The sequence below is a fragment of the Sminthopsis crassicaudata genome, chromosome 1, assembly GCF_048593235.1.
Source record: "Sminthopsis crassicaudata isolate SCR6 chromosome 1, ASM4859323v1, whole genome shotgun sequence".
NCBI classification, from domain to species: Eukaryota; Metazoa; Chordata; class Mammalia; order Dasyuromorphia; family Dasyuridae; genus Sminthopsis; species Sminthopsis crassicaudata.
In genome coordinates this window covers 548,484,084-548,509,498 of record NC_133617.1, presented here as the reverse complement: position 1 = coordinate 548,509,498, position 25,415 = coordinate 548,484,084, and positions in this window count along the sequence as shown.

Here is a 25,415-nt window from a genome sequence, read left to right as displayed (position 1 = left end):
AATTGAACTAGTTGACACTACATCAAAAATAAGAATCTTGATACAATAATACAAGAAATATTTTTAATTGTCCCAAACTGTTAAAATAAGAGGAAAACAGAAATAGAAAAAAAAAAATTCACCAATCACCACCTGAAATAGATCCTATGAGAAAAACCTACAGAACATCACAGCCAAATTCTGAAACCCCCAGTTAAGGGTAACAACAAGAATGAAGTAAAAAGCAATTCATATTTATGCATGTATCTTAATTATAGATAAGCTTCATATTATAATAAGACTGGAAATCAGTTTTCTCCTAAAAGTGATTCCAAAGTGAATCTTGGGATTTGAGGACTTTAATCCCTGTTTTACTAATTGGATACTGACAAGGTGGCTACATACTGTGGAAAGAAGCAGCCCTGTGTAAGAAAACATAGTTTAGTTTCTACTGTGTCACTAACAAGCTGTATGATTTTTTTTCAAAACCATAGTCTCTCAGAGGCTTACTTTCTTTCTGTTACAAGACACAATTAGATTAGATGGTCCTAAACTAAAATCACTTCTAGTTTTAAGATTCTTTCATTCATCAAAGCTGAGTAAATTAGTAATTTAAACATATTTTGCTGAATTCCCCAACAAAATTGTCATGATAATGACTTTAACTCTGTATTGTGCCTTATATGTTCCAAGGTTCATTTGCAATTGTTATCTTATCTAGTCCCCACTACAACCTCTATGGTTGGGAGAGCAGAGTTTATTATCCAATTTTACCAATAAAAATTGAAGATTTGGATGTTAAGGTGATTTGATTAGGGTACTGCAATTTCTAAGTCTGAACAAAAACTAAGATTCAAATCTGTCTCCTCCAAGTCCAGAAGAATTAATATTCATATTACATCATACACATTTGTAATTTTCTAATTCATCTTAGAAAAAAATTACGCACATTCCTTAATGAAGGAGTCTAGGCCTAGGCAAATCTCAAAGTCTCAGGGCTCCAGACCCGGTCCAAGACAAATCTAAAAATTTATGTTTCAGAGAGTTCTGATTGTCATTTGAGAAAATTCCTTCCTGGGAGCTCCTCCATTTGATGAAATCATAGGAGAAGAGAAAATAATAATAATAAAATCTTAACTGAAAAATCTCAAATTTAGAAATAAAATTTACCCCCAAATCTGAAATTTAAAAATTTTAGATTATTTTCATTCAAAATTTAGGAGAAAATTCACTAAGTTTTTTGTTTGCTGATTTGGGCAATTATTTTGATCTCAGTTCACTCATTTGCAAAATTAGTTTATATTATATTCTGTTAGGTACTGACCCAGTATTATCTCAAGATGTTAAATCTTCCTTTTTAACTTTCTTACCAATGTTAGCATCTTTTAGTGTAATCATCAAAACTATTATCACTTTTCTAGCTCCCACTATCTTCTATTATCAATGTGCTTTCTTAGCTTTCCTGGAAGTCCCTTCCTTTCAGTTCTACACACACACACACACACACACACACACACACACACACACACTCAGCCCTGACCTCTTACTCCTTTTACATCCCATGCCTTTTCTCAAATGCTTCTCCAGCCAATTTTTAAAGTATTCTCCTTGACATTGTCTTGACAATTTAACAAGCCAAATTGCCCAACTAGCTGTTCCTTTAATTTAACATTCAATTTCCTAGCCCTACAAATTCATACAGGCTAATAACCACCATGCTCTCATCATTATCACCAACCACTCATCACCTGAGTCCTAAAAATAAGACAAGGATTCAGATTTTTGGGTAGTCTTTCATGAGGATAGCTGATGTCCCATCTCTATTTCAAATGAATCATGTACAAAACACTCATAATCTCTCCTAAACTCTCCTCTTAACATGTTTCTGTGAAAGGAATTATCATTCATAGCCTAGGAGTCATCACTTTACTCCTAATGATTTTTCAGGTCTTAAAGATTATACCTCCTGAACATCTCTTACATTCATGTATTCAATATTCAAACCAGAACCACAATAATTCAGACTCTCGTCACCTCTCATCTGGACTATTACAATCTTTCATTTCCTCTTCATTTATATATACCTAATGCAAAGTTTTTTATCTCCTCTTCATTTATATATACCTAAAGCACATTTTTGAGCATGCTGCTCCTCTGCTTAAAAAATTTTAGTGGTAGTTAATTTTAGGATAAAGTAAAATGTCCTTGTTTGGAATTTGAAGCCCATTCACCATCTGGTTCAGCCCATCTTTCCAGGCTGATTATTATTCCCATTCATGTACTCTGTCAGACTGACCTATTTGCTTTTCCTGTACATAACTTGTCATTTCCCATCAGCATTCATGGCTATAATGTTCATGTTCCTCTCCTTTTTTTTTGGAACCCCTAACTCTGGGGGTGGGGGTGGGGAGGTTGAACCAAGATGGTGGAGTAAATCCAGGAAGCTGCTTGAGCTTTCCCAGTTTCCCTATAAAATCACATGAAAGGAAGTCTAGAATTTTGGGGCTGTTCTTGTTCTTCTTCATTCCCAAAGAGAACCATGATATCAGAGAGGGGGTGCAAGAACATGCAAGGGAATTGGATTTAAGTGAGGGCAGGCTGAGCAAGGTCACCAGTCTCACTTTCTCCTTCAGAACCATTTGGATCCAGTGGGCAAATAAAATCAGAATATCATCAGTATTGTCCATGAAATTTTATCGGAAAAGATTCTAGAGTTGTTTGCCATTTCCTTTTCCAGTGGATTAGGGCAAACAAAAATTGAATGAGTTGCCCAGATCACACAGCTAGTGAATATTTGAGATCAGATTTGAATACAGGTCTTCCTGACTCCAGGTTCAGTGTTTTATCTTCTGAGTCTTCTAGATGCCTTGATTGCATAACTAGATGGATTCACAATGGATTGGATAGACAGATCCAAAATAACCATAATGGTTATCAATATAACCATTAATCAATCTACATCATTGTGTCAGGAGTTGTCCAGCGAAGTGCCCCTAAAATGTTTGTGATCCTTAGCTATTTAATGGGATTTTCCTTGTTAGGATTTTTTGGCAGGGGATTAGATTGGAGAGGGGAGGTGTTTTTGGTCAGTGACTTGGCTAAATGCATAAATAGCTCACTCTTCAAATTTGAATATTATATAAAACTTGAATGGTTAATCAACTGGAAAATTGAATCGGGAACCAAAAAGCTCTTGACATGATGGAACACTGAGCCAAATCTAACAAGACAGACTTAATTAGGACTAATGTGAATTTTTACACACACACACACACACACACACACACACACACACACACACACACACACACAAAATCAGCCTCACAAGTTCATATGGGAAAAAGTTTGTGGTTTGTCTGAAAACAATCTGGGATTTTTTAGCGGTTGACAAGCTCAGTATGAGTAGTCAGGATGACATGGCATTATTAAAAAAAAAGAGAGAGAGCTTATAGAAACGTTGGCTATTTTTAAAGATCCATAGCTTCCAGGAATAAGGAAGTGAACAGTTCCAGTATACTCTACTCTCATCAGATCTCATCTAATGCATTGTGTTGAATCCTTGAACAACAGATTAAGGACATTGGTATTCTGGGAGAATGGTTCAGGATCATTTAAAATATCTGGGTATGTTTAGCCTAGAGAAGACAAAACTCAGTAAAAGCATGTGGAGGTGAAGGGTTTCATGATAGTTCCCTTCAAGTATTTGGAGAGCTGTCACATGGAGCAAGAATTAAATTTGTTCTGTTTGGGCCCTGGGGACAGAACCAATATCATTGGGTAGAAGAGGCAAAGAGGCTAATATCCTGATAATTTAAGGTATTCAAAAGTGAGGTGGAGGATTCCTCCTCTCCAATCCCACCCTCTTTAAATATTGTAATTCTTCACAAAGGCTGAACTATTACTTGTTAGATAAATTGTAGATGGGATTCTTTTTACTTATAGGTTGAACGAGATATCCATTAAGGACCTTTTCAACTGTTGGATTCTGTAGTATTATATTTCTATGAGTGAACTAAATTTAAGCAAAGGTAAATAGAATAGAAAAAAATAGATTTTAAATCAATATATAAAAGACTTTCCCAAAATCCTAGTGCAAAGCCCTTATTGTAGAGTGGAATTCCTGTGTTCTTGAATGATATGGAAGAGAAATATAAATAGATCTTGCCACAATACAAAGACTTTTAATATGGTTCAGAAATAAACTAGTCTGGTCAAATTCAGAAAGATCATTATCATAGTGATAACCTTGGATGAGGAATATTTTTAGACAGATCTCAAACAAAATATTTTTAAGCTATGTGGGTCTAGCACTTTCAGTATTGAAGGAAGTACAACCAATGAAATAAAAGATTTTTGAAATATGGAGTAAATACAAAAGTGAATTAGTTTCCTAACTTATGAATTGCAATTTCCCACTTGCTCTTTAAAGAATCCAGTGACTTACTTCCTAAATAGCTACACTCCAATAAACTAGAGGGACGGAAGAAAAAAAGAAGTATTACAAAATCAAAGTAATATTTTCTAAGAATTTTCTATAACAATTAAAATTAATTCAGAACACATTTGTGAGGAAGGTACTGTCATTTTTGAAGTAGAAAAGGTTTTCATATAGATTAAGATTGATAAGGAACAATGTAATCAATGAGAGTCAGAATCTTATGTCATTTTGATGACATTAACAACCAATATAATTTTATTATAAATATTTTCAATTAATAATGTGAATTATTTTGTAGAATATACTGCAAAGTTATAATAAACCCATTTAAATCATGTAACTAAAATTTCAGCTCAAAAATATGTAGAAATTCACATTTAATAGACAAATAGTAATATCATCAGTGAATTTTACAATGTTGTGTGAACCCATATACTGAGTAAATAGGAGTGATCTAATTGGTCTCATTGATTTGGGTAGCACCTTCATTGTGAAACCCACCTATTCTTACCTGCAACATCCCATTAACATGCAATCTCATAAATCTTTATAAGTTCAACTAAAAGTCATAGAAACCTTTATCTTTATATACAGAGCAGTTCCATTAAAGAGGGCATTTTAAATTCACAGTAGATACTTGCAAATGTTCCCTGGAATAAGCAGGAGTTGGAGACTAGATTATTTTATTCAGGACAGCTGGATTGTCTTTTAATGAGTTTTCCTCTCTTGTTCTATTAATCAAGGAGAACTCTCTAGATTTTAAGTCAAAAGGCCCGCATTCAAATCCATACTAGCAGTATGGCTTAGGGTATTAATGTGTATTACATTTAGAGTCCCAAAATTAGTTCTAAATCAGCAGAAGATGCACGGGGGAGGGGAAAATAAAGTTTACTGCTTAAATTAAGAAAATAATTTTTTCATCACTATGATAAATAAAATTTATATTTATGAAAGTCCACCAGCTGCAAAGTCCTATAATAATAATAGCTCATATTTATTCAAGATTTTAGTATTATTAAATGTTATACATGAATATCTCATTTAAACTTCACAACAATTCTCTGAGGCAAATAATAAATCATATTAAAGCCACTTAATACAGGAAGGCTCTGAAACTCAGATATATTAAATCATTTCCCAAAGGACACAAAAATAATCAATATAGAAACCATACTAAAACAGAACCCAGTTCTTTTGGTTACAAGGTAAATTTTCCCCTATGATTTATGGTAACTAGTAAATTGTGAGCATATCTGTTGTAGACCTTACACTAATTATATAAATAAGAAAATTCTAGGCTCTTTTCTAACAATGCTGAGTGTCTTAGAAGAGCTATAGGTATGTGGAAGAAGCAAAAATGATGTTAAAGAAACTCACTTAAGGACTTCAGAGGCTCTGCAGGATCAGAAGTTTGAATTGCCCTAGCTTCGTGTGCATCTTTTACACATGTACTCTCACATAAATTTGGGATGTATGTAATCCTTCATGTGTGTTTCCTTAACACCAGTGCCTCTCCTCTCTAAGTAGACTCTATCTCTGCTCTCTAACCCTACATGCTTTTTTTGTCATCTTTATTATTTTTTTAAATTTTTATTAAAGCTTTTTATTTTCAAAACATATACATGGATAATTTTTCATCATTAACCCTTGGGTTCCAATTTTCCCCCTTTCCCCAACCCCCTCCACTAGATGGCAAATAATTCAATATATATTAAACAAGATAAAAATATATGTTAAATCCAATATATGCATACGTACTTATACAATTATCTTGCTGCACAAGAAAAATCAAATCAAAAAGGGAAAAAATGAGAAAAAAAAATGCAAGCAAACAACAATAAAAAGAGTGAAAATGCTATGTTTGAACCACACTTAGTTCCCACAATTCTCTCTCTGGGTATAGATGGCTCTCTTCATCACAAGATCATTGGAACAGGTCTGAATCATTTCATTGTTAAAAAGAGCCACATCCATCAGAATTGACCATCATATCATGTGTGCTTTCTATATGTTGAATATCCATGTGCTCCCTTATGTGCTCTCTGCAAATATACCATCTCCTACTCTTTTTTAAAGAGAGAATGAAAATAAACAGAATTAACATTCACATTTTTTCTTTTAAAGAAGTCTGTGTTTACAGGTTTACAGTATGGGTTGTGTTGTCCTTTTCCTCTTTTCATGCACTGCTTGCCACATCAGCTTTTGCTTTAGATTTCATGCTAAGAAAATAATCCACTTTCCTTACAACAATACAGGAGTAGCACATGCTCTCTTCCAGGTACTAGTAGACTGCCAGATGCCTGCTTCCCATAGCAAACACTATTCATTTTATGAAATGGAACTTTAGTGGACTGTTTAGGCCTATATTTTCTTAAGGATAATGAATATATATATATATATATATATATATATATATATATATATTTCACCTAAAACAGATTCTCACCATCTAATAGAAAAAATACAGAGCAAAGTATAGTATTCTTGTGACAAATATAAAGCCACCATATTAGTATGCATAAACAGCATTAGCAAATTGACTTTTTAGAATTATCCATGAATTGAAAGAGTGGACAAAATTACATTCCCCAGATGACTTTCAAAGACTGAGTTATCTTGAGGGCTGAAAATAAACTTCCTCATTGCCCTCATCTTAATTTCATTTATCAACCCCCACCTCCATTATCACACCACGAACTTTTCTGAAATGTTTGTGTAACACAGATCCTTCATTCCTTGGAATTAGTCTGCTTTAAGTCATACTGACTCCATCTTGTAAATGACCCCAGAGAACTACAGAAACACCTATTAGTGTCTCTCAGTGTTTCCTTTTTGCATCTTAAGACATTGATGTGGAGGGAGTCCAGGAAAAGTTGTCCTCCCAGTCTGACCCAATGGGCAGATTTCTTTGATTTAGTGATACTAACTCTACTCAGATGGTAATTCCCTTATCAAGTTCTTAGAACTAATAATCTGCTTTTTTCTCCACTAAGAATATGATTTTTACATAATTATCTATATTTAATAGCCATGTTTCTTTCCATTGTTTCACACAATGTTAAACTAAATAATATTTAGCTTATGAACCTTTTAATCAAGACATTGTAGATATTTTCTGTCTTGATATCTATTCCAACCTGATCAGAATAAATAACTTATTATTTCACTCTTAATCCACTCCTTATTGCTATTATCTGACCCTAACCTCCAGAGCCTAGACTGGTGAGTACTGACCTTCTTGTCTCTTCCTCCAAAAAATACATCTGACATCTTAGAATACTAAATCTTGAAAGGTGTAAAAAAGAAAAAAAAAAACTTGTAACACATTAAAAGTTCTCAACAATTTTTGGCATGTGATTCAATGTAAGAGGTTAGTGGTAAGTCAAGAAATGTAATTTCAACCTCAAACATCTGGGCTTTGTATTAATTATTTGGTATCCAAAAGCATAAGATTGATTCATATTAGCAATAAACAAATAATTTCTGTTGGTCTTATTGAATGGAATGCTTCATAGACAATAAGCTTCTTGATATGGGAAGTCCTATTAAATTTGTTATTACCCAAGACACCTAACACAATACTCTGTAATTAATAATTACTGAATTACTAAAAGTGATACATCAACAAAATCAGTGAGAAAAATTTTATTGAAACAGGCCTTTTTACTTTGCTCCCAATGTCGTCCATAATGTATTAGATAATACACAGAAATGATTAGGTTATGTGTATTCCAATTATTTTAGCAAACTCTTACTATCAGAACAAAAGCATTATACTGGAAACCCAAAATGCAGTTTTCCCTCTTCTTCTAAAGCACAGTTGTCAATCCTGAAGTGTTAAAGGCATTAATAAACGATAAGCACTAAAAATGCTGTGAACCAGATGTGTAATTTAGCACAAACTCTGCTGAATGGAATAAATGGAAGAATATTTCACTTCACAATGCATCAAACCACCCTCATGCCCATCACTATGATCATTATGTGACCTTGTAAAGCTAAGCCTCTATCCTCTCTCTAACTGAGGCACAAGCACAGCTCAACTGTACTCTCATTTATAGAATCCATTTATCAATTCTCTATTAAGGACAAATTAAAAATACAAACAAAAATATTCATGTTTTAGGAATGCAGTTGCTATTAAAGCCTAAAAAAATTTATTATTGCCTGAAATGTTATTGCTGTTATAAAAAATGTTATTATAGCCTGAAAAATCAACTTGGATTTGAATATAAACAAAAAATATATAAACAGCCCTTTAATAATTCAAAACACTGTGTTGTTGATTACTATGATGATGAAGTTCTATTGTTAGGTTTCTAGTTTCTTTATTATCTTATAACCATATTTCCTTCATAAAATTCTCCATTCTTAAACTTAATTTGATATTCTGAGCATTTGGCAATAAGCAGAAAGTTCAAGTAAGGTTGCTTACTAGAGAGATTCAAATTGGATATGGATAACTGTACAGTTTAAAAAAGGTGTGAATAAAGCTAGTCCCAAGCCAAGGATGGAGTACAGCACAGATCAAAATAAGAGAGCTTTCCCATCTGTCTTGATATGAAGTATGGAGTCATTCTTTCTAGGTTAGGATTGATAGGACTGCCTTTTCAAAATTCCCAGAAATGGGACTATGAAACAACTATTTTGGCTTTCCATCTGTATAATTTAATTCTAAGTGTAAGCATGTTCAAGGACATATCTAGCTCATTTTGGAATATGATGAGACTTGGTAAATATTTGACTCTTGAACTTGATCAAGTCTGACAAACTTCAACATAAAACTCTGAGATGGGAAAAAGGATAAGAAATTATTTCAGAGAATAGGAAGGGAAATATCTAATCTGATGAACAAACATATTACCTGGCTGCTCAGAACTTTTTTGTTTCTAAATGTAGTAATTGCAAAGAAACTAAGAGACAGGGGAAAAAGTGAAAATTGCAAAAAGCTTTCTAACCAACCTATATTTCTGTATCTCATTAAATATGTCCTAAATCATATGGTCAGATTAATATTCCTAAAGCATGATATTTACCCTGACATTCTTCTTATTAAAAAGTCCGATGGTCTCATTCCCTATGGAGTAAAAATTCAAAATCCTTAGCTTGACTTTCAAGGACCTTCACAACCTAAATCTCTCTTTCCAAAATTATTTACTCTTCTATATTGAATCATGATGATTTCCTTAAAGTCTCTTTAAGCATTCTCATCTCTATACCTATCCTGATATCATAATCCCAGACTGGAATATATGGAGTTCACTGAAAGTCTGGAGGAAAATATGTTGTTGTCTCAAGTGATTTCACTCCAATTTTTTTTTCACAGGTGTTTTAAAACATTCAGAACCTGGATATTAGAAATGCTGACACTTAAGAATTATGTGAACAGAACCAGAAGAACATTGTACACAGAAACACCAATATTGTTAAATGAAGATTTAAACTCAGGGAAATGAGTCTTCTTCACTGCAGACCTAGTTATCTATGTATTATGCTAACTAGCTGATCTATCCATGTTTTCCTGAAGAGGAAACTTGAGGCTGAGAGGAATTAAGTGACCTTTCCAAAGTTATCCAATGTCAGAGGCAAGTTTCAAAACCCAGGTTTCTTTTGACTCCAACTTCAAATTGCTTTTTGATAGTTTTGGTTAATTATCAATGAATATGAAGAAAGATAATACATGAATGCTAGAGGAAGAGCTGAGCAAAGAAATGGACCTCTCTATTGATTCTTTGTGACATGAATGCACAGACACATCCTTAAGCTCAATGATCCAAGAGAATCCCAAGAGACTAAATGATGAAACATATTATCTACCTCAAAAGAAAAAACTTATATTAATTGAATGTAGAGTTAAGCAGGAAAATGTCAGATATATGAATGTTAGGTGAAGAGATTGGACAAAGAATTTAGAAAGTTGAAAAATTAAAGATAGGGAGACGAATTAGGAAGCAAATACACAAATAGTCTATGTGAATAGTAAGAAGTGGATAGATATGAGAAATATTGTCATTAATAAGACTTAACAAGTAATTTTATAAGAAAATGGCAAACAAATCCAGTGTCTCTGACAAGAAAGCTCCAAGTAGAGTAATGAAAAGCTATATATAACTGAAACAACAGAACAACAATAAAAAAGATTAGATGGAGAGATTGAAGGGAAAAAAATGAGTCAAAGATTTCCCCCAAGCTGAGAATTTAGTTGACTACAAGGATATATAAGCAGTGATATGGAAGTTTTTAAAAGCAATGAGCTTCAAAAGAAATATGACCTAAAGAATGTGAAATTGCCATGGGTTATCTAAATAAGGATGGCTAGTTATATAGTTGTTTCAATTGTGTCTGACTTTTTTGATCATATTTGGGATTTTCATGGCAAAGATAGTGGAGAAGTACTCCATTTTCTTCTCCAGCTCATTTTATAGATAAGGAACTGAGGCAAATGGGTTGAAGTGATGTGCCCGAAGTCAGAGATAATAGTGTCTGAGGCTGGATTAGAACTCATGAGCATGAGTTTTTCTGATTACAAGCCTGGTGTTCCATCCAATGTATTACCTAACTGCCTTAAAATGTCTAGTAGGCTGTTGTTAATAAGAGAACTGAATTCGGTAGAGGCATTGAAGTTAGATGTGAATCTGCGAGTCAGTTGAATGAGTATGAGAGCTGATCACCAAGGGAGAAATTGTAAGGGGCAAGATGAAGTCTCAGGTTTAGTGACGGGAAGAATGATAACAATCCAACCAAAGGAAATTTTAAAAGGTCAAATAAGTAGAAGGGGAAGTATATGAAAGCATTTTAAAAGAAGACAAGGGATAAAATGATGGATAGATGGAATTGTCAACAACTTCAAAAACTGTAAGGGAAGGGAAGAGAACTGAAAGTCAATATAAGACTATTTCACAGAATATTATTTTTAAATTCATAGTGTTCAAAAGCAAAAAGTTAACATTTTTCCCAAATAGTGAATTGTATTTTATGGCAGTTTGCCTGTTGCATGATATAGAGATATGGGTTATGTGCCCTGGAAAAAAAAAATGTGTTTTTACTATTCTATCAACTTTATAATCAAGACAGTTGTTTGGGTTAAAATTGTACTGTCTTCATTTAATTTAGGAAAAGTGTACTGACATATTTCAGCTTTATAGAATCTATATCTTAGAATGAGTGACAACTATGTTGAGAAATATATCCTCAAAAATCCCTACCAGTCTGATGCAGAATGTTAGTAATAAATATTTTCTGATTTCTGTTGTTGTGTGCTATATTGCTCACTGCTGTTGGGGATTTATTTTGTTCTGATTGCTTTTCAAACTTGTGGTAAAATCCATTTTAAAAAGAAGGAATAAATTGTTCTTCATGAGTAATTATCCATTTCATTTAAGAAACAGAATTAGAGAAAATAAGATCATTTTCAATATTAACTTGAGCTGGGTTTATCTGGAAAGCTCATCAATTGCAGGATTTGGCTAGGTGGCTACATTTAGGGTTAAAAAGATGTTTTGGAACATCTAATCTGACATCTTTTTAAGGAAATAAAATCCTAGACTGGTTAAATAACTTACTTATGATCCTATAGAAGAATCTGAGAATCCAATGCAGATCTGACTACAGATCCAGAGTTTTATTCACTATACCACACATTATTTCCTTGACTACTAGTCTGCCAAAACAGCAAAGTTTATTCAAACAAGCATGATGAAGTAGAGTTTGTCATCAATGATAAGGATGCAAATTTGGGGAAAAGAGACTAAATGGCAATATATGATTAGAATGACTACTTAAAACAGAAAAAGGGGTCACTTTAAGATAAAGTAACAAATCAGAATTTAAAATAGGCTTCAAAATATTATGAAACAAAGATGACACCAAATACGAAGTTGAATTATTTTTAAATATTGAAAAGTAGAAAAATTGAATATCAAAAATATGATCTTATTTTTTTAAAGGAGTTAGAAGAAAACTGGAAATCCTTCACCAATAAGAGGCTCAAACTCAAAAGAAAAAGAGAAAATAGGTCCAAAGGGAACAGTGTTATCAAAGGGTTGTATATCCAGTTTCCCCCTATGCAAGCTTTCATACCCAAAGGACACAACCTGAAAAAAAAAATTATGTTCCTAAACATAGTTCCTTTTTTTCCCTCAAAAGTATTTTATCTTTCCAATTACATGTAAAGATAGATTTCAATATTCATTTTTGTAAGATTTTGAGTTCCAAATTTTTCTCTCTCACCTCCACCCTCCCCAAGACAGCAAGCAATCTGGCATAGTTTATACATGTACAATCATTTTAAACATATTACCATATTAATCATGCTAAACATAATTTCTACTATCACTGATGTAGATGAACGAAAAAGGCTGAACATTCGCCTCAAGTAAAAAACAAGTCTAAAAATACCAGGGATCTCTTTAGTCTACAGCATAGTGCCTCCTTGTCTCAGAACCCCTGATCCTCTGATTGAGCACTGATTGAGGAGTTACCCTGGTTAAGGACCATCACTGGAGTTCCTGGCCATTTCCAAACTATGCTGCTGTTCAAATGCCCTTCTCCCAAACCTGCCTTCCTCCATCTCCTTTCCTCCATACTGACTCCTACTCTTTCATACATATCCTCTTCTTTATTATAATATAAGGTCCTTGAGAAAAAGGATTGTATTACTTCCTAGTACTTGTTGCCCCATTGTCTCATTTTTCATTAAAAAAAAGTACTTGACAAATTTTCTTTGTGAATGAAGCTTCCCTAATAATTCACTTTCCTCCCTTCATGGAGGTTTCAAAGCCAAATAGTTGCTCTTTCTGAATTCACGCTTTCTGATTTAATCAGCTTATTTTTTATTTTTAACTAAGAGTGTCTGGGACTTGATTCTTTTACAAGACTTCTAAAAGTCAAGTAGGGAGTGACTTCTCCACTTTTCTACAATGGCTATAGTTATCAGATTCAGCCATGTTAATCTGAATCAAATATCTCATCCCTAAAATAAGGAATATTCTCTCCTATCTTCTTAACAATGCTCAAAAATATCCACCCTTTTCTCTTTCAGCAATGGCTATTATCCTTCAAACCCCTTATGTCAGCACAATTACCAAAGCCAGCTATTGGGTCACAAGTGTACCCCACTTTAGTCTATCCTTCATTCTATTACCAAAGTGATCTTTGTCAAGTGCTGGTCTTACCATGTTGACCCCCATTCAGTAAATTCATTGGCTCTCTATCACTTTCAGGATTAAATATAAAATCTTCCGATTGGCAAAGCCATTCATAACTTGACCCTTTCCTACTTTTGCTGTCTATTTGCTCCTTTCTCCTGCCCTCCTTCATATATGATCAAGACACTGTTCTTTCCATTCCTCTTCCAAGACACTTCATCTCCTTACTACATATTTTCACTGCTCATCTCCCCATGTCTAGAATGTTTTCCTCTTATGTCCAGGTCCTAGCTTCTCTGTTTCCTTCAAGCCCTAGCTAAAACCCTGCCAACTACAAAAAGCCTTTCTTCTCAGATGCTCCTTAAGCAATTTCCTGATCTTTCTTACAAATCCCTTACTGAAAGGCTTGTGAGCTGCTTACCTTATATGCAGAGGGGATCAAGTTCTTCACTGCAGGTTTTTGTATTCCTATGACAAAGAAATGCTATAGAGATAGTTAGGAATGGATTGAGTAGGAGTTGTTAACATATAAAGAAAATTTAGCACTAAGCTGCAGTTATAATTCCAGTCTAATTTTTCATCTACTCTTCTAATTTATGAAATTCCAGGTTTTATCTATACACACATACATATGTGTTTATATGTTGTACTATATATATATACATATATATATACACATATGTAATATGGATGAATGGAAAGATAAACCATTGGTTTCTATTTAAGTGCATTTTAAAGTATTTGTTCTAAAAAAAGGGTTTTAACACTTTAATCATTAAAAGCATGTCTAGAAGTAAGCTGGGTACTTGTTAAGTCATTAATAAAAGATAATGCAACAGATGTTAAAGAGACTCATTTCATGTTTATTTTAGAGACATAAGGTGGGGAAAGGGAGAACATAGAGCAACTTAGAAGTTAGTAATAAGGAAAATAATGACTGGAAATAAAATAATGTCATACCGAGTCACATTATGAGCCTGTATTTGGCATAATACTACCTTTGAATTTCACCATGAGATGAAAGAAAGTGGAACTTAAAAGAACAAAGGCAGCCATTTCTATAAGAAAAAAAAATCATTTCTTTCACTCTAGAATTATTTCTTCCACCATAGAAGGAAGATTAAAAAACTAGAGAAAACCCTTTTGCAAAGACTTTTAATGTCTAGCTTCCCTGACTCTTCAAAGTGTCAGAGTAAAAGTTATGTATATGTGTCTTAAAGTGTTTTTGACTAAAAAATCTTTGACAGTAAATTAAGATGCTGAATATTAGCACTGAAGAAACAATCTGGATTAGATTAAATAATGATGATCACTCAACTCAACTCAGAAAGCAATTATTAAATGCTTATTATATGCTAGGTATAAATATAATCTGAACTCAACGCAAAACATTAGCTTTGCTTTGTTTTTCATTGTGTTTCAATTCATTTTTTTGTACCATGGTCTTCTTTCTTCATTTTGCCATGAAATTGCTATTCATTTTCCTTTCCTTCATTGTAAGCAAACAACTTATGCCAGATTTTCTATCCAGGTAATGTGTCTGTCTTCAAACTTTGTTGACATTGGAATCTTTTCTGAGCCCTATGTACTTTCTGACAAAATATTACAAAGGATTATATCTATTTTTTATATTGTCTAGCACCTTTCCTAAACATAATGGAAGATTCCACTAATTCTTAACCTCTCTGTTTGCCTTCTAAGTAGATAAAGTGGGATTCAGCATCTGCTCAATTAAGACAGACCAAACTAGAAATTGAACATATTGTGTTTCTCAATATCCTTTAAAAGTGACCCAAATCATCTAACTACTTCAAAATATCATTAAATTAACAAATTCAAGTTGACAATGTGTGAAGTAAAACAGAGAATTAATTTTGTATAATTAATGAGAATACATGTTCCATGAGAATTTTGTTTTTCCTTAGATGTTTGAACACATCTTATTTCTCTAGATATGTTTACCTTCACTCATTGAAATTTGTTTTAACTTTACATACTTGAAATGGACAATTTAACCATACTACTTTCAAGGGGTAACTTAAACATTCACACACACACACACACACACACACACACACACACACACACTGCACCCAAATCAGTTATTAATCTAAAAAAATGTCTTAAATAGATATGTCTGTTGTTCAGTAATTTCAATTGTGTCCAAAATTTCATAATCGCATTTGGGTTTTCCAAAGGTATTGGAAAGATCTGCAATTTCCCATTTCAGATCATTTTACTAATGAGGAAACTGAGAGAAAAAGGGTTAAATGGGTTGCCAAAGTTCACATGGTTAAATGTGCCTGAGAAAATCTGGAAAGTCCTTCTTGAACTCAAAGTGAAATGTATTGTGTACAAAGCAATAGCAATGTTCTGGGATGACCAGCAATGAATGATTTTGCTATTCTCAGCAGTACAATTATCCACAACTATTCTGAAGGACTTTTGATAAAACATCCTCTACATACCCAGAGAAAGACTGATTGTGTCTGAATACAGATTAAAGCATATACTCTCTTTATAGAAATGTTTTGCTTAACTTCACATGTGCTTTCTTAATGGGGGCTGGGAAGCTTCCTGACTCCATGGCCTGCACTCTATCCTTGCTGCCTTAAATAGAAATTAATAAATGTTTAATAGTTGTTGATTTACATTCAATATCCTCTACATATCAAATTTCATTCAAATGCACGAAGAACTTATAGAAAATATACTTGAAATATTCGTTCATTTTTAAATGTAGCAGATAAAAAACCAAATTTAAGGTATGTCTTTTTTATCATGTAGTAGTTACCAAATTTTATTCAAATCAATCAGCTTCTTCAAAAGCTATCATGCAACAAAGAATCAAGGAGTCAAGTTGAAATAAAATACAAAATACATTGAAAAAATAGTTTATACAGTAAGATCACTAAGACTTGAAATCAGAAGACCTGGATATGATACTTTCTTTTCCTAACTGAGGAGGTACAAACTCCTATGTGAGCTTATAAAAATCATTTAAAATCTCTGAGCCTCAACTTCCTCAACTATAAAAGGAAGGGGTTGAACTAAATGATTACTAAGGCCAAATCCTGCAAAAATATATATATAAACATAAAATAAATATCTCAATTATATTTCTAAGAATTAATCACAGACCTCAGAGATTACCCATATCATCTGCATAAATAATTATGCTAAGTGGATCATGGCACAAAAATTTCAGGAATAAACAACAGTGACAGATGTGAGTCCAAGCCTCCACAAAATCCATAAATCAGCTCTCTTTTTAGCATACCATGAAGTTTCTTAAAAGATAAGACTAGTAAATAAGTCCTAAAAATATCAGTTTCACTCAGAATATTTTTTGGTAATTGTACATCTGAAAAAAACATATTGATGTCATCAGAATTATGATAAAAGTGTGTTGCCTCTTGAATGAATTCACAAAGTTCATAACATCAGAGGAATTCTAGAAGATCCCATTGTAAGGAAAAAGAAGAATGAATTAGAACAAAATATTGACAGATGACATACCATTGTATTATTCAATAGCAAATAACATTAAGCATGTGTCAGCAACATGATGCCCTAATTCCAAACCCCACAGTGAGACTGTGCAATGGGCAGTCATTTGCTATTAGTTGTGCTAACAAATTCATTGCCTAAAGGGCAGGGTTTGGAGTGAACTGAAAGTGTGGGCATAATCATAGATTTATAACAATTCCTCTAACCTTTAAGTTAGTGTTTTATTACTAGTAGCACCATAGAAAGTGCTTATGGATCATGCAAAAAAATTAAGAATCCTTTTATAGCAAAAAAAAATATGCAAATTGTGAAGGCATAAACAATATTCAAACAACCCAAATTTAAATGAGAACATGTCCATGCATAACATAGCTACAGTAGTATGTCATAAAAATAATTTATAGGACAACAAGAGTTATTTTATTTTCTAATTTCCTCCCTCTAAATGCTGATTGTTTCCCTAAATCACAGCTTTTAGCACCAAGTCTAGAAAGCACTGTCAGCATGTTTATTGCTTTTATGATTTCACTAACTAGAAAAATGTGGATAACCAGAGGTTTGTGAGAACTTTTCTCAGAAACAACAGAATGTGGTAGCACAACTGCTGAATAAATTGCCTAAGTGAGGCTATGTGCCCAGGGAGTGCTCAGTCTAATCTTTAGTTCATGTTTCTCTTATTACCTCCACATGGAGCTACTCAATATTGCAGCCTCCTGGATATAATTATTCAAATACCTCCATTTAACATTTTAATTATAAAAGAAATTCCAAAACATAATCATTGGTATGGAATCCTATAATATTGTTTATCAAAATTTGAATCATAGATTCTATAACTTTTTATGAAAAACTTTTAAAAACAATAATGGTATCATTTTTTCTTCTATTCAACATTATAAACTGACTATTACGTGCAAGGCATAAAGCAGAATCTGTGCTACTCAAGATTTCTCTATCAGTATGTTAGAGCTTAACAGCTCTAAGCTAGAGAGAAGACATTTTTAAACTGGGACTAATCAACTTGTATGAGTTTTTCTTTCCCCAATATTTTGATAATTATATCATTATAATTTAATTATTTTGTGTTCTGGTGTATATTATTTTATGTAATTTAAAACATCATTATGAGAAGTGTCCCCTAGGATTCATCAAGGTTAAGAATTCCTGCCTTAAAGGTTGTTTTTTTTTCTGCCAATAAATTAATTTAAAATAAAGGAATTTTTAAAAGGGAAAATGAGTTGCAAATTCTAGTCTCCCTTAATCTTTTTTATTTCAGCTTTCCAAGATCCATTCATTTACATGAAAGATCATAGGATTGAGGCAAAGCAAGCAAGCAAGGAGGGAGAATATTGAAAAAAATGGTGATTTTTTTTGGATGTGGATTCCTTGTGTGATTTGGTAGAAGAAAGCTTTCAAAATGGGTTTGAGTGAGAACAATTTCTAGTAACAACTCAGGAATTATGAGTGTACCTAAGAACTTTCTAATTCTAAATCAAATAGAAGCCTAAAACAAAGAGCCTAAAAGCAAGGAAAAGGGAGTTTAGGTTCTAAATAGTAGACTGGCTTGTCTGTAGTTCAAAAGAGTTTGATCTCAAAAACTAAGTCCCCTTAAATATGTGCTGGATAAATCGATTTATATTAACTAGGTCCCATAAATCCTCTTCTCCTTATAGGAAAAAAAATTCTTCCCTAAAATTGTAAGGGTTTTCCCTTTTCTCACTAACAGAAAAAAGTTAGAGATTAGCTCAGGACTACAACTAAGTTTCAGTAGGTGGCAAAGGACAGAAAAGTCCATTGGGGATGGGGTGGGAGGAATCAGGAGACAGACAAACTAGATAGAAATAGAAAATTTTAAAAGTTGAGATATCTCACCTAATAAGGACCAAAAGAAACAATATTTGGAAGGAAACAATGGACTCTCAGCCTCAATTTCCTTATTTGTAAAATGAGAATAAAAGTATTTACACTCTCTATCTTACAGTGTAATCATAAGGAAAACGTCATACAAATATTTGTTAAAAAAAAAAAAAGAAAAATGTTAGAAGAAGAAGGAATAGCTGAGACATATTAATCCACATGCTTAATGAGAAAGGACTGAGCTACTACAGAGGTAGGAGGAAGACAGGATGGAATGGATAAGAGGTTTTTGAGAAGAGGAAAATGGTAAAATTTAATGACTCAATGGTTATAAAAAATGAAAGAGAGGCATGAGGTAGATATGCCTCTGAGTTTTCAAGCCTGGGTAACTGTGAGAATGGTGATGCCATTTATAGACAGGGAAATTAGGAGGGGAAGTGGTTTGGCAGGAAATGACTTGCTCTTTCTATAGAGGAGGTGAATGTTGTGGATTCTATTTGCCTAGGTACTTAGATGTTTTTCTTATAGATATAAATTTAGGTCTATTACAGAAAAATTCAACAGATACTTACATTTAGAAATCCAAAAGTCTTGCATTACTTTCTTGCTGGTTTTGCAGGATTCCTGAAGGATAAATGTCAGAGGAGCTGACTCATGGAGAAAACAATAGGAATCAGAAGGGAGGACTTAAAGGTGGGGAAAATCTTAAGAGACAAGTGAGAAGACAATCCAACTAATCACATCTTTTAAAAAGATAAGGACAAGAGAAAGGGAAATGATTGGAGGATCTCATTAAAAGAAGTAAAGTAGCATCTGCTATTCTATTTCAAGCACAGCTTTGAAAAAAAAATGTATTTTTTAGATCTGATGTTTATTAAACAATCAACAGATCTCTACTTCCTATTTTTTCAAAGTTGTTTCCCCTCTGTGGGCAGGGACAAAAGAAAGATCATATTTGGAACACAGAAAGGTTCTACATGACAGAAGGTAGACAAATGTAAAAACAAACGAAAGTTTCTGCTTGTAATGACAATTATTTTCAAAAAAAAAAAAATTGGGAATCAAATACAATTTGAAAGTGGTATTAGTAATGATAGAGAATAAATGTATGTTTGTTGAACTGTTGATGAGCCAGTCTCCTTCCCTATTTCATCAACAATTAAGTGGCATAGTGCCAATAGATCTGAGTCTGTCATCAAGAAGATCTGAGTTCGAATCAAATCTCAGACAATTATAAGTGACATAATCTTTGGCAAGTCCCTTAAATTTTGTCTGATTTAATGTTTTCATCTTTAAAATAGCATCTAACCCCTGAAGTTGCTATGACAATTTAAAAAATAATATTTTTTGTAAAGTATTTTGCAAGCCAAAGTTTAGCCAAAGGATAGGAGGAAGTTGAGGATAGATGAATAACATCAAACATCTTAAAGATTAGTAGTTTTGTTAAACATCAGAATTCAATCAAACTACTCCAATTTAGTGGGGGGGTTTTCCATCATCATCAAATATGCTTTAAATATGGAGTCATATATGTACTCCTGACAGAGTGGAATCTCAGCAAGCAAAGTTCCTACTTGTACTAAATTCCCCCAAAAAGATTTTGTAGCAATAAACAAAGCATATGAGTCCTTCACATACCCATATTTATTGACAAAAAAAAAAATGTTTACCACAGGGAAAGGCATATAAATAATTTGTAGTGCACCTCAAAATATGCTTTCAATAGGATATTTCATGCAGTATTTATATAGCACTGTTGCAGATTCCAATGAACCATAAATCAGGCCACTCTTCAATACCACAAGTAATTCTAAAAAATGAACTCTATACTCATGGAAATATGTCCAGTATGCTAAATTTCTGTTGTTTTCTGAGCCTGATTTCTCCTTGTTCACTTGGATGTCACAGTAGCTATACACTTGGAACATTTTAAAAAGTCTCCTGTATTCTATGATTAAGCTTACCCAAAGTGCTTGCTTTATAAAATCTGCTTTATTACTCTACACAGAAGGTTAAGGTTATGTCTTCAATATAATAGAGAGTCGAAGTGACTACAGTAATGGACATAGAGCAAAGTTCCTCATTTTCTTTTCTTTGTAATTTTCAAAATTTTCTGTGCTACATGGGAAAATTAAGCAAAAATAGCAAAATACTAGTATACTGGAGGCATGGTGGAAGAAGGTATGTCTTTGAAAACAATCTATTTCTAGGGGAAAAAATGTGCTTTATTCCAATAAGGAAAAAAATAGAAAAGAAGAAAGATAATGGTTCCTTTACTTCCTGTCATATAAGACGTTGTATTATCTTAAATTGTAAGAGCAGAGGAAATTATGGAATTTAGAGTTGTAATGTTCCTTCTAGGTAGAATGGTTCAGTTCATGACTATATTATTCCATCTACATCTCTCAAATACTCAAATGGATCTCAAATCTCACTAATATTGCTATTCCCTCCAAGGATACATATGACTTTTACCTATGCCCTTTCAAATGATTGCCAGGTGGATACACCCAACTAGATGAGGACCTTCTGTTTTCTCTTTCCATGACAAATACATCAATGTCACACACAGGCTATCTAATACTTATTCCCTGATCTTGTCACATAGCCATTTCATTTTAAAATCATATTTTTCTTTGACATTTCGCTCCATTTGTCCATCAGAGTTCTTCATTTTTTAAGTGTTTCAGTAGGTGCATGCCCACTGCCTCTCCATTATCAATAGACTAGCACACAAATTAACTTTTTTTGAAACTATAGTGACCCACGGTTCATAATCATGCAGTAACACAAGCATATTACTGGGTTTTTTTAATGGCCATTTCAAGGATGAATATGGGATTATTAAAAGAGTACTACAATTTTCCAAAAATAATGTAGTTTTGGCTTTTAGGTTTTTTTCTTTACATTTAATTCAGGGACTAACTCAACAACTACTTCCATTATCTATCTAAGGTACATATTCTAATTAATGAAGTCTATACATTGCATATATAACTATTTTTTATTGTCCATTAAGCATTTTTAATGACAGTTTTTCTTATGTGAATTGTTACGGCAAATAGTTTTTCATACTTGTAGATTCCATGAAGAGGACCATGTAATAATGTCTGTTATTCCTGTATTTGATGTTTTTGGGTTTGATGCAGCAAACACAATGTCATCTGAAAATAGATTGCTCTGTAAAACCTTGCCTTCTACAGGGAATCTCTCTTCAACTGGAATTCCATAGCTTATGTTAAAATAGTAGACATCTCAGAAAATATCCTCTCTCTTAAAATATTCCTGATAATTGGTCATCTGGTATTCCTGATAATTGGTCATCTGGTCTCAAAATTTAAATTCCTCTAGAACTCAGGCAGCCCCATATATGAGTTCTCTAGAGAAAGGTAAGCAGAGGCAGAAGATCACAAGATACACTGGGTGGAAGTCATTAATGGCATGGCACTAGATACCTTTGTTTTTCTTATAGAAAATACATATTAAGTATTTGTCAAATGTTTACAAGAATGAGTAATAGAAATGGGTCAGACTAACCTGTATTGATATGCAAATGAAAAAGTTTTCACAGTAGCATCATTTGATTCACTGTTATATGAGAATTTGGTAGATCTTTTCTTTATTATACCACCTTTGCGTTCATAAACAAAAGCAAAATTAAAGAAAATATGATAAAATAGAACAAAATTATTTTCTGCAGAAGCAGTTAACTCATATTAACAGCCTGATAGTAAAAGGAACTAGTTTGGGCTGGACTTGTTGAGGGCTGAAGCTATTTTTATTTTTATCACAAAAATCTTGACTGATTTCTCCAAATGTTGCTTCTAAAAAACATTGAAATTTTTCTCATCAGCATTCCATGCAGGTGGAAAAATACAGGCTATATTCTTCATGAAATGTCCTTTAGAATTCAGTTTTGAAGAAATGGTTCTTAAAAGCTGGAAGCAATAAATGCCAAGAGGATGACAAAGTTGCCTTATCTACTATCTCCAAGAAAAGGCAAAGTATGAGGCTGAGTTAACCAAGTCTCAAAATTCCAGCCTCAGGGAAATCACTTTCTTTTTGGGGGCAGAAGGTTTTTTAATGATTAATCTAAGTGATTGAATGTTCATATTTATTAAGCCTCCATAATGAGACTATGTTTACACACTTACATTCTAAGGAGACAACATGGAAATATTGCTTTCTCAATTCTTATTTACATTGGAAGATTGAGTCCCCCAGAACACAGCTGTTACATTTCCCAACAGGGTTTTGGGGGTGACTTTGAGAAGTTTGAGGATGGTTTTCTACTGCTACAGTTTTTGAACCCATACAATGTGTTTCTTCCTTATGATGATCAGTTAGTATCAATTAATAAACCAAATTAAAACAACTTTGAGAAAGTGGTATTTGCTAAAATGGGAAAGTAAAATCAGTTGATGCAAAACATCCCTTGGAATCTGTAATAACTCTTCCATAAGTACATACAAAATCCAAGGGGAAGTAGTCTCATTATTAGAGAATATTAAAAGAGTAACATGACTTCTGGCTATTAGAAGTCTTTTTTTAACTATTTATAGAGTATTTATGGGATTCAAGTGAAGTATTCTGATGGGTTTTTGTAAAATCTTAGAGTTGTATTTTTTTTCTTTATCTAGTTCATCCTTACCTTCCAATATATTGAGACACTTCTATGAAAGGGAAGCTGCTACTTGCCCTGGGGATGCTGCTAGGTCAGTTCTGAGAATTCCATATTTCTGAGCTCCCAGAGTTTACAAGGTCATACTCCACTTAAAGAAAGAGACCAAGATTTAACTCTTTTCATCCTAAACTATTTCTTCTTAAGTGATTAGCAGGAATTGCTCTCTACAGGCTGACCACTGAAATTTCCTGGATTCTGAAATTGTCTGCTATTTTATATGAAATCCACAGAAGTTTCTTCAGCCAAATGCATTTCCTTGTATTGCATCATCAAACTTTATCCAGTGACCTTCATTCTTTCCGAGTTGATAAAGGACTTTTCCTCAAATAGTAAAATGTTTTTGACTAATTGATTGAAAGATGATTAGGCCTAGTTAACACCTAGGTTATTGGTTAAATTGATAAGTCTTGGTTCTATGTAATTATTGAATCTCTTATATGAAAAATTTTTACTGCTTTTTCTTCTAGTTTCATAGTAATAACATAAAGAGCACAAATAGAACAAAACTTTGATGTATACTGTTAGAGTAAAGATTACATATAAATTTCATACTATGCTTTAAATATACAAAAGATTTTCAAGCAAGTGATAACAAAAATATTTTTATAAGAAAGTAAAATAGGAAAATGGGAAATATTTCTGTTGTTATTTCAGCCATAAAATATGGTAAATTTTACTATAGGAGCCAAAAGAAAGGCTTGAATAGAGTTATAATATCCTATCTTTAGAATTGAAAGGGAAGTAAGAGGCCAACTAATATTCTTTAGAGATGAGAAAACTGAGATCCAGAGTAATCAATTTTCCCAAAGGTACACCATTATTAACTGGCAAACCTTGATTTCAAATATTGATCCTCTAATTCTAATAAAATACCCTCTCTATAAAACCATAAGTCAAAGATGTCAAAATTAATCTTGTGATTATGAATAATCTTTAAAATGTTCATCATAATTTAGATGATTGTCAATAGGTTAAGAATCAATCCTGTATGTAATGACTTAGGAGTAATATAGACTATGCTAAAATTTGCATTAGAGCCAAAAATATCACATTTGAAATGAGGTTTTTGAATCAGTAAAGTATAAAATGACATGAAATAAAATGAGCTGAAGCCCTATTACTAAATATATATATATATATATACATATATATGTATATATATATATATTATAGCACAGCTACACTATTACAATTACTATAGCATTGTAAGTACTAGTCACTTACCAACATATAAATATTAATAATGGAATTTCTCTGCCTAACTGTGAGTTAGGAGGGACAAAAAATTAAAATATTTCCTCCTCTTTTTAAAGCTATCATATTAACTGTATGGAGAAAGACTAGATATACTTTGCTCTAGAAGTACCATTTTCTCTTCATGGATAAGAATGTAATATAACATAGAAGAAACATCATTTGATTTGGAGTTCGAAATTCTGATTTCAAACCTCAGTGCTGTTGTGGAATTGCTATGTAACCTTAGGGAAGTCAGTAATTTCTCTGAACCTTAGCTTCCCCATATGTAAACTGAGGGAACTGAAGGAGGAGGCAAGTTGGGTGATAATTAGTAAGATCCATTCCAACTCTGGATCTTATAAACTGCTATGAATAAACAATCACTGTCATCTAAACAGTGACTTACCAGAAAATTTAGCTTTTTAGGTAAATGGTCTTTACTACATGCTTAGCATTAGAAATATAAAGAAAGGGGGAGGGAAAGTATATACTTCAAGGGGTTTACTGACTATCTTACTAGGGGAGATATATGCAAAAACCCATATCTAAACAAAATATTTACAGG